Here is a 10,636-nt window from a genome sequence, read left to right as displayed (position 1 = left end):
CGCACTGCACAGCCCAACAGTGGGATGGACTGAGAATGAGCTAGGGCCCCACGTTGCAGCACAGCCGATAGAGCTGCCATCTGCACAGCTGGCATCTCATATGGATGTGATTTGCAGAACTGGCTGTTCCACTTCAGACCCAGCTCCCTGCCTGTGGCCTGGGAAAGCAGTAGAGGATGGCCCAAAGCTTTGGGACCCTGCAGCTGCATGGGAGACCCAGAAGAAGCTCTTGACTCATGGCTTCAAACTGGACCCAATCTGGCCATTGCAAAGTGAACCAGTGGATGAAATCTCTCTCTCTGTAATTTTGCCTTTCAAATAAATCTTAAAAAAAAAAAAAAAGAAAAATGAGAGGATAAAATGAAGTAGAAACAAGAATCTGAACAACTTGTTCACACAGTGTTGACTGCAAGGTGCAAGAATTTTATCTCCTTTATATAAAATTCAAGAACAGGTGGAATTAAGCAGTGTTTTTTTCTGAATACATGCAGAGAATGGCAGAATGACATTCTTAAAAAGCCAGGGAATACTTTTCACTTTTGTCAGAGTGGCCTCCTCTGATGTGGAGGAGAAAGGCATCTTGGCATGCTCTGGGTTACTGGCACCAATATGGTGGTTGACTTAGATGATGGTGTGTGCTTGTATCTATATTGATCACAATATGCTATATTGTAGACCTGGAGATGCCTTATAGAAATTCCAATTTAGAGCTTGTGTGGAGAAATCTGAAGATCTAAAGACACTGAACCTGCACATTGGTAAGACGATCGTCCAGAGCCTAAGGTGGCAACCACTGCAGAGGGACCTGGTAGCTCACCAGAGCAGCCTTCCCCGGCCCACCTCAGTCTTTCCTGGCACCTGGCTGGCCTGTGAGCATTTGTAACTCTGGAAGGAATGTGTTTGTATCAACTTCTTCTCCAGACCTGAACATTTCATTGTATCCCCACTGTCAATAGTACTTTTCCACTCCTGCAAGTCCCATGCTTCTGCCTCGGTTGGTGCGCGCCTCCTCATCTTCCCTAGGTGGACAGTGGCTTGCAAAGCACCCCAGGGCCCGGCCACTGCATGGACACAAAGCTGTGTCTCAAAACATTCTAGAACTTCAGAGCTAGACTGAGGCACAGAATGGGAATAGCCAAGGAAGTTCATGGTCAATTTCTGGAGGGAAATACCGGACTCCTGTGTGTGTCACTGCCCAAAGTCAGCAACTAACTTCACATCACAGCTCTCTGCGTGCACATGTACACACACACACACACAGACACACACACAGACACACACACACCACACACACACACGAATGACAGGAATCACTATACTGTGATATTATCCTGTCTGCTCTAGTTTGTAAAGATGTGTTTATTTATTCGAAAAGGCAGAGAGAGGGACAGAGTTTACCGCCCAAATGGCTGAAACAGCCAATGTCTGGGCCACGCCAAGGCCAGAAAGCAGGAGCCAGGAGCTTGGAACCCCATCTGGGGTTCCAATAGTTGGCAGGAACCCCGCTATTTGAGTTATTGTCCACTGCCTTCCAGGTGTGTTAGCAGGGAGCTGGATGGGAAACAGAGCAGCCCAGACTTGAACCAGCACTCCTCTGTGGGATGCTGGCATTGTAAGCGGTACTGTTCTGCAACACCAGCCCCCGCATTCGGTTTATAGTGTTCTTCTTAACCCCTGACTAGTTGTCGAGGCCCTTTAGTGGATGGTAGCCCGAATTTAGAAAAGTAGTCCGTCCCATGACACCTGCTAGTCTGGCCAGGTGGCAAGAAGCCCTGTTTGCCTCGAGTCCTGGCTCACCCATTCACTGACTCCAAGGCCTTTGGAAGATTATTGCACAAATGTGTAAGTCTCTATGGTCTCATACGTGATGGGACAGAGTAGCAATGTCTACTTTACTGGATTGTAGCAGAGAGTCAAGGTCACGTACAGAACGATTTAACCCAATGCCTGTTGCACAACTCACGGTCAACAACTGTAGCTAGGCATGGATGTTTCTGTAATTGTTGTACCATATTCTTCACTCACAGGATAACTTCCACGGGATGCCATTGCCCCCAGAAAGCTGCTGTGCCCTGATTGATCTCAGGCATGCCGCAGCAACAGGGGCCTGGAACCTGCTGGAATCTCCCTGCACTAGGATCCCACCTCAGAGGTCAGCTGACCAATTTCTGCTGCGGAAGAAGGGGAGAAAGCATGAAGCACCCCTTCCTCCTGAACAGATCCAGAGGCTGCGCACGCTACAGACTCTCTGAGGCCATTGGAGCAAAAATTCTCACCTGAAGCTTAAAAGACAGCATTCAGCAGAAGGCAGCAAGGACGAGCTTGGAGAGCAAGTTCTGCTCCTTTTGGAAAGTGGAAAATTTCAAATTTTGGGAAGGACAGCTCTTTAAAGCCATACACACGGGCCAGAGCCACATATCCCAGAGTTCGTGTCCCTGTTGCTCCACTTCAGGTCCAGCTCCCTATTATTGCAATTGGAAAACAGCAGAAGATGACTCAAGTCCACGGGACCTTATACCCCAGGTGGGATACCCAGAAGAAGCACCTGGCTCCTGGCTGTGGAGCAGCCCAGTTCTAGTCATTGTAGCCATTTGGGGAGTGAATCAATGGATGGGAGATCTCTCTCACTCTCTTCTCTGTAAATCTGCTTTTCCAATAAAGATAAATACATTTTAAAAATAAATGAATAAAAAATAAAAGTCACAATTTGGTTGATGAGAAGAATAGCAACAGAGACAACAAGCCCATTTCACAGATGAGGAAACTAAACAGATGAGGGTAGTTACTTGAAGGACACAGACCCCCCACATCTGGACCAGGAACAGCTGTTCTCTCAGCCAGTGCCTTGCCCCTTTTGAAATTGCCAGCTACATCCTTCTCAAACCGACGATTTGGTGCAGGAGTGCTTGTAGCTTCCCAGGGTTCTCATAAACAGACCATCTCTTTCCCCTCACTGTCAGGCCCTGCCTTTACCCTCCCTCCCTTTCTCAGGGATCCCTTCAAGTTTCTGGTCCTCTGCTGATGGTGACACCTCTGCAGGTGGCTGGGGATCAGGTGACGGATGGGTGTCCCTGGCTGGCCATCAGGAGCTTCCATGTGGTGGCGTCCAGAATTCTCCAACAACCATGCTCCTAGCAGAACACTTACCCACCAGTTTCTTTGCTGCTAAATTTCCAAGGTAGCTAACATGCCTCGGCGTAGGCATGCCCAATTAGCAGGAAGAAGATGCAACTCCTGCATTCTTTGGTTAATTAGATCTGCTATGAAATCATTCATTTGATGACCACCCTAATGAAGCTAATAAAAGCCTCTTCAGAAGCGCTTCAATCCCCACACCTTGCGCGCTGCACCTCGCTCAGCTACGCTGGCACAGCGCGGGCAGACTCATTATCTTCCAAATTCTGATGTCTATTTTCATGCTCTGTTGGTTTCATTAGATACAAAATAAAATCGCTATCTATTAAAATTGCATTAACGCTCTAAGTTAAACTGACAAAAGCTGAGAAACTTGGAGCTTGAACTGTTGTCTGGACTTCTGTGTCAGGAAATCCCTGACTTTTTGCAGGCCTGGTGGATTGGGCCTGGCCTGGACGCTATGGCTTAAACCTCGGGCATTTCCCTTAATGGCTCAGAAACGATGCTCTGCATTCCAGAACCAAACCAAATGCTTGTGAGTGGGAGGACAGGAGGTTTTTACACATCCACTCTAGTACCTTCCAAAAGGTTCAAACGGGAACATGACTGCTATTGATGACTCAGGATGCTGTTGATAGACTGGTAAAGTGATCATGCTTCCCTCATCACTGTGATCCATGTTACCTCCCCCAGAGATAAAAAAACACAGCAAAACAAAACAAAAACAAAGAAGAAAACAATAAGCAAACAAGCCCCCCCTTGAGGCTGCTGGCATTGTGGGGCAGTAGGCTAAACCACTGTGACACTAACATTCCATATGGGCTCCAGTTGGAGTCCCAGGCACTCCGCTTGCAATCCAGCTCCTGCTAATGGCCTGAGAAAGCAGTGGAAGATGGCCCACGTGCGTAGGCCCCTGCCACTCGCAAGGGAGACCTGGAAGAAGCGCCAGATTTTAGCCTGGCCCATTCTTGGCTGTTATAGTCACTTGGGGAGTGAACTAGCAGATGAAAGATCTCTCTTTCTCTCTCCCTGTAACTCTGTCTTTCAAACAAACAGATGTTTTTCAAGAAATAAATACCAACAATACACAATCTTGGTTTCTGTAAAAGTAGCAACTGAAGACCAAGCACCCACAGCTTTCTGAGACCAAAATGCAACCACTGTGTCCACAAGGCACCAGGCAGAGAGGCACTTCATCCAGACGCATCCTGGCAGCAATCCCTGATTCTAAGGATACAAGGGAAATCCTACACACTTCCAAAAACAAAACAGATCGCCAAAACAGAAGGACAAAAGCTCTTCTTAAGCATCTCTGGCCTGTGGAAGAAAACTGCAGCATACTTAAGAAGCTAATGAGAAGCTATTTGTACAATGATAATAGCTAATGAGAAGCTATTGTATAAGAAGCTAAATTTTTATGACCTTGTAAATATCTGATAAAATAATAATGGGAAATAAAAATATTTCCAGTCCAACAAGTGCCGAAATGGCTATCACCCACATGTCCCCTACAGAAAAGAAAGAGCTAGCAATGCTAAATGAAATACAACAAGTTCTATACTAGGTAACAAAAAAATGGTCATTGAGATCATCTTATAGCAGTGAAGGAAACTGGAAGAATTTAAGGAAAAATCAGTGCGGAGTTACTCTAAAAAGTCTTCTTCAGTGAGCAAAGGTTTTATTTAAACAGAACAAACTGTTCCCCTCGAAAGATTCTGTTTCGTATGCCAAGGCTCCAATCACAGTTGACTCCACAGTACCTGCCTAGTAACAGTATGACACACGTGGCTAACAGGTTCCCAATGGTTAAAATTAACCTAAAGACAGGATGGAAGCTTTGCTTACAATTGTATGAACGGAGCGTGGTTGCAGTGAAACATGACATCATGACATCGCGCACACAGCAGCTAGCAGTGAAAGTTTGAGGAAATGTCAAGAAAAGAGGCACAAGACAGAAACAAGGAGGGGAGCATTGGTGCTTGCAGTGTGATGTAATGGGTAAAGCTGTCACCAAAAAAAAACACAGCACCCCATACAGGCATAGGTTTGATCTGCTTCCCATGAGAAAGCAATGGAGGATGGCACAAGTGCTTGGACTCCTGCCCCCGTGTGGGCGACCAGGGAGGGAGTCAGCCAGGGTTTGTAGCTTGCATTGTCCAGCCTTCAGAGTGAGAAGTGAAGCTCTATGTTGAAGCCACCCAGAGTGAGGGATTTTGTTATAGCAACTGGAGCCAACTAATACCGACCTCATGTGACTCTGAATTCAGAACACACATGATAAACTATTCTGAAGAGGAGGCCTGGACATATTTCAAGGAGGAAGTGGGAAGTCCTTTCTAAACTAGAAACCTTGACAACAAGAGCAAACTGTATGGATGTGACTTGCATGACCATTTGAAAAAGAGTGATCTGCTTTTGGGTCTGTGGCGTTTGTCAGTATCTTTTGGGGCGGGAATGGCAATGTTCAGCATTGAAGGAATGAGAAAAGAGAAAGAAGTTGCTCAGCGAGCTGCAGGCAGCGCTGTAGGTACTCAGCTGTAAACATAAGCCCTCAGGTTCAGAGCAGCTAACAGCTGCAGGATTAACGGGGGATACACAACCTTAAACCCAAACCCAAGCTTAAACGCTGGCTCGTGGCTCCAATAAACTGTGCGTTCATGACCTAGCATAAATGAAGGGGATGATTTGGCATGCAAGATGGGAACTGTAATAAACAAACAGAAACTCCACTTCAGCCTCCGCAAATGACCAAGCTGAGCGCAATCAAATAATCTGCAAATCAGGCGCTGTTTACTTGAATTGTGTAACCGGAGTACATCATGCCGGAGAAGGAGTTGGTGGGTTAGGGTTTGTACTGTCCTAGGGAGACCCTGTATGGAACCACTTTAATGGAGCTGTGAAATGGAAAAAAGGTACCAAATCAATTTTACAGCCAGGATGTTTGCACGTTCCCTCACTCCTTCCCTAGACAAACATTTGTTCAGCAGTGTCCGTATGCAAGACGCTCTGGCGAAGCTCTCAAGTAGTTTTAAAGGCATGCACGACAGCACCATAAAAAGTGCAGATGGATTTCCCAAGGGGCAATATGTCTACCTGCAAGTCTTCTTCTCTCCCATAAAACACAGCTCTTGTCTTTCTCTAGAACAACGTTTCTCAAAGAATAGGAGTCCTGCAATTTACTCACGGTACGCCAGACAGTTTCCAGAGGATGAGAAACGATCGTCAATATTAGTCTGGGGTAATCTGTCTTTAAGACTTTCTAGTAGCTGGACTCCCTGTCCTATAACAAAATAAAATGAAATGGAGATTGTATCTAAGCCTTTCACGGGCCAAAATCAAATCAGAAGTTAGTAACTGCTCTCTGTTTTTGCTCTATTTATTTTTTTGGTTATTGTTGATTTCTGGAACATGTTAATGGTTTTCTATTGCTGATGCTGATCTGTAATTTCTATGTAAGATAAATACAAGTTAGATCTTGAACAGTATGTCATATCAGGGGAGAGCACTAAACTGACAACAGGATAAATGGTATGGCACAAGGCATGGAAGGTATAGAGGAATAAATGAGATTTGGGAGAGGAGAAATGAGACAAGCAAACTAAGGTTCAGCCATGAGCTGGAAGCATTGCTTATCTCTTGTAGTTCTTTCTGGAAGACTGCCTGGAGAGAGTTTTCTTTGGAGGAGACCCAGAAGGGAGCAAGAGTTTTTTTAAGGGGGATTTGTGACTGGGAAAGGTCACAGGGTCCAAGTGTGTGCTGCAGGTGGAAGTGGTTCCCCTACCCTACCATGTCCCACTCCAGCTACAGGGCTTAACCAATATGCTGATTCCCAGGATGCAGCTTGAAAGAAAGGGTTCAGTGAGTGATTGGAGAAAGAAAGAGAGTGAGAGAGCAAAGAGTAAGACAGACAGAGAAAGAGAGAGAGAGAGAGAAGAGAGAGAGAATGCCTCTCTAGTACCACATTCCCGGACTTCTGGGAGATTACAAGGAACAGCACCTACAAATTGTGTGTCTGCAAGCAGGTGGCAGACATTATCTGCCTTCTACTAACGGCAAGAATCAGGGGAGTGGGGGTGTTGCGGGCAAACAGACATTGAACCCTAATGAATTGAGGGGTTCGATTAAATGTGAGTTCTGATACACACAGTGCATGTTCAGCACTTTGCCTTAAACTAGCAGATGGCTAATATTCTGCTAGGGGATTCCAGTGTGGGTTATTTCAAATGGTATCAAGATTGCTGACCCAAACTGGGGCAGTGGGAGAGCTGTAGGAACATCTGCAGCTATGGAGGCGTATTGCTAAGGAATTCCACAAAAACACAAGTAAGAATCGCCTGCCTGAGTGACTGGGAGTTTCATAAGGGCCATAACTATCGAAGTTCATGGCTTGTAGGCCTGGTCCAAGCCAGCTGTTTGCAGAAGCAATCCCTTTCAGCCACGGTCACCCAAATGACACCCTGTCTCTTGGGCTTCCATCCAACATGACACTTGAAGCAAAAAGGCCACATTTGAGAGCTGGATGTCCAAGACCCCTGATCTGGTGATATCAGCGAAAGTGTTGCCAATGTGTGAAGATGGAAAGGCTTTCACATTATTGTGGATAGAATTATACAAGCCCGTGAATCCAGAAGATTCCAGAAGGGTGTCGTGCACATGTTTCATGAAGAATTCACTTTCAGTGGCAGGAGTGGGTTTTCTTTTGTGGTGACCGTTCCTCCACCTGCTGACGCTACCGTTTTTCCAGGCACAGCCTCACAAGTTAGGATGCTACACACACTAGACCTGCATTCTGTGGGCACAGAGCCCAAGGGTGGCAACAGCTGGACACTCACATGGTTCTCCATAGTGAGGCTAAAGCCAGGGACTGAAATGAGGAGACGGGTCTAAAATCCCAAGTCTCCTATATTCTAGGCAGAGGAGATCTTGTGGGGGCAAAGGAAGAAGGAAGAGAAACAGAACATCCATTACTAAAACAATGATGGACAAGTACATTAGGAAGAACTCCAATGTCTATTGTAACAGTCAAAACAGATATCTCAATACAGTAAATTCTAATTTCTGATGTTGCATTGGGATTTGATCTTGAAACAAAGAACAATTAAGACATTAGCTAGAGATGAAGGCAACAGTATATTTTCACAGCAAGGCTAAGGGTGTAGCTACCTGTTGAAGCAGAATTTGACCCGTGACATTCAAATGTAGATTGCCTCCAGAAATTGAAGTAGGACATGTGTTTGCAGAAGAGGTATCCTGCATAATCAGTTGTGTCCTAACAAGGAAATCTAGCACAAAAATAGACGGGCCAACAAAGCCAAGGAGAGGAAGAGTTTCCCAAGACAACAAAAATATTTTGTGGCAGAAACCGTGCTGGCTTCTTTGAAGCATGGAGAACCACATGTGAGATTGCGGCTGAGGAAAAACAGAAGCCAGGATACATCAACAGCAGACCAATGCGCTGTCCATCTCAAGCCCAAACCGCATCCAGCTTTTCACACGCAGCTAGGCAAGATGTAGAGTCTTAAGAGCTGATAAAACGTTGGGAATTCAGAACTCAGCGCAGTGGAAGATGAGAGGGGACACTCCTCACGGAGCTGGGAAGATGCAGAACAGACCTGTCTGTGTGGAGATCTACTCTGTTTCACCGATTTGTTCCCCTGTTGGATTTTCTATGCTGTGACACCGCAGTGATGTAGGTATGAAATCGGACATTCGCCCTCATTCGCCAGTGTGCCGGTGACATTAGACACACAAGCACTTGTGGAAAATGCTATGTTCCTGCGTAATAGCTGATCTATAAGTTACAAAGACCAGCCACAACACTGCCTGAAAAGGAGTTTGCTTTGCTTTGTGGCAGTGTGTACTGTGAGGGTCATGTCATGTCCAGATCACCGTCTTTCTTTCCAGACAACTGATGTCAACATGTGTCACTGTTGTAATTAGTGTAGTTATATCCTTTTCTTTCTATTCATGCAAACAAAGCAGATATTTCCTTGGCTTTCACTAAGTGGGGAAGCTGAGTGTTGGGTTAAATCTGGGAAGCTGGAAGCCTTGGTTTGCTTATTTTTGTACTGAGAAGAAGCTCCCCCAGGGCTGTGTAGATTGTGTCCTGTCCCCAAACTCCAGAGGAGGAAGCAAGTGGCCTGAATTGCAGCCCGTGCCAATGTACCTGCCCTCTGGCTCTGCGTCCTGGACCTGGGGCCTCAGAAACAGTCTCCCCAGCCACCTGACAGGCTTATGCTACGGAGAGGGGCAAGGACAGGGTGCGAGTCTATCCATGCGTGCAACACCAACTTTCTGATTGCAGACATGTGCCCACCATTGTTACTTCTGTTTCCCAAATTCTAATGTGTCGACCCTGGGACTTTGTTATAATTCAGATGCTGTTCTTGGAGGTCTTAGAGCCTGCATTTCTTTTTAAAAAAAATTTTTTTTATATTTTTATATAGTTCATCAGGGTGCAAAAGATCAAGGATTAGGGGAAAGCGGGTGAGACCATTGTTTCCTAAATTTTCTTCCTCCTGTATCTGGGCGAAGGGGGGGGCGGGTAGACAAGTGGGGATGCAGTACCCAGCATCCCAACTGTCCCAGCACCTGGGGATGGGGAATGGCCACCTGATGTCATCCCAATGTGGAGCATGCTCCGAGGGTTCTGCTCAAGTGGTTTCAATAGTTTTGAAATGTGTGGATCTTGCTGATCCAAGGATGATCTTGCTGATCCAAGGACCTTCCAAGGTCCACTGGCTGACACAGTTGAACTTAGAGTCTCCATTTGTCTAGGTATTTGCCATTAAACCTTGGCTGGGGTAGTTGACTAATTTGTTCTGCCCTCCTTCCTCTGTTGTGGTACCAGATGTCCTCTGCAAAACCCAGGAAGTTGTCATATCCTCCATGTGCATTTGGGCATGTCTTTTCCACTGAGGAGGCCCAGTTTTGACACTTTCACTCTATGGTCTGCCCGCTGATCCTGAATGTGAGCCCTCGGGTCTCTGCATGCCCTGACCTGTGCCATCGTCCAGCTCCTCTGCAAGCCCACACAGCAAGCCCCCACACATATGCCACTGGGTGGCCCAAGGGCTTTGCAACACTGGTGCTCCAGGCTACCTGACCTGGGCTGCGCTGGGCCCTCTCCAGAGCAAACCTGCCCAGCTCCTGTGCAGGTGGGCCAAAGGACCCATTGCAGGTGATGTGGATCCCTCGACCTCAGGTTCACGGCTTGAAACTCTGCATTTCTAAGAAGCTCTGCAGTGATCTGATTCAGTAGATCCACTCCTCAAGCGCCAAGGTCCACTGGATGTCAATGGTGAGGTTAAAGTCAATGAACTCTTAAGTGAATTCTGGCTGTGACGAGTCCCTTCCTACGACTGGCCACTGAACCCTCCTCCCCACATTTTTGCACCTATACAACTCAACCAGAACCTACCTTGCAGCTCCCAAACCCCCACCTATCCAAACCTCCAATACCTCTACGAAGAAAAGGGTAAAGAAAGCCACAGAGACTGCT

Source organism: Ochotona curzoniae, unplaced genomic scaffold (assembly GCF_017591425.1).
Source record: "Ochotona curzoniae isolate NIBS_2020 unplaced genomic scaffold, NIBS_Ocur_1.0 patch422, whole genome shotgun sequence".
Taxonomy (NCBI): Eukaryota; Metazoa; Chordata; class Mammalia; order Lagomorpha; family Ochotonidae; genus Ochotona; species Ochotona curzoniae.
This window is presented reverse-complemented; position numbering follows the sequence as displayed.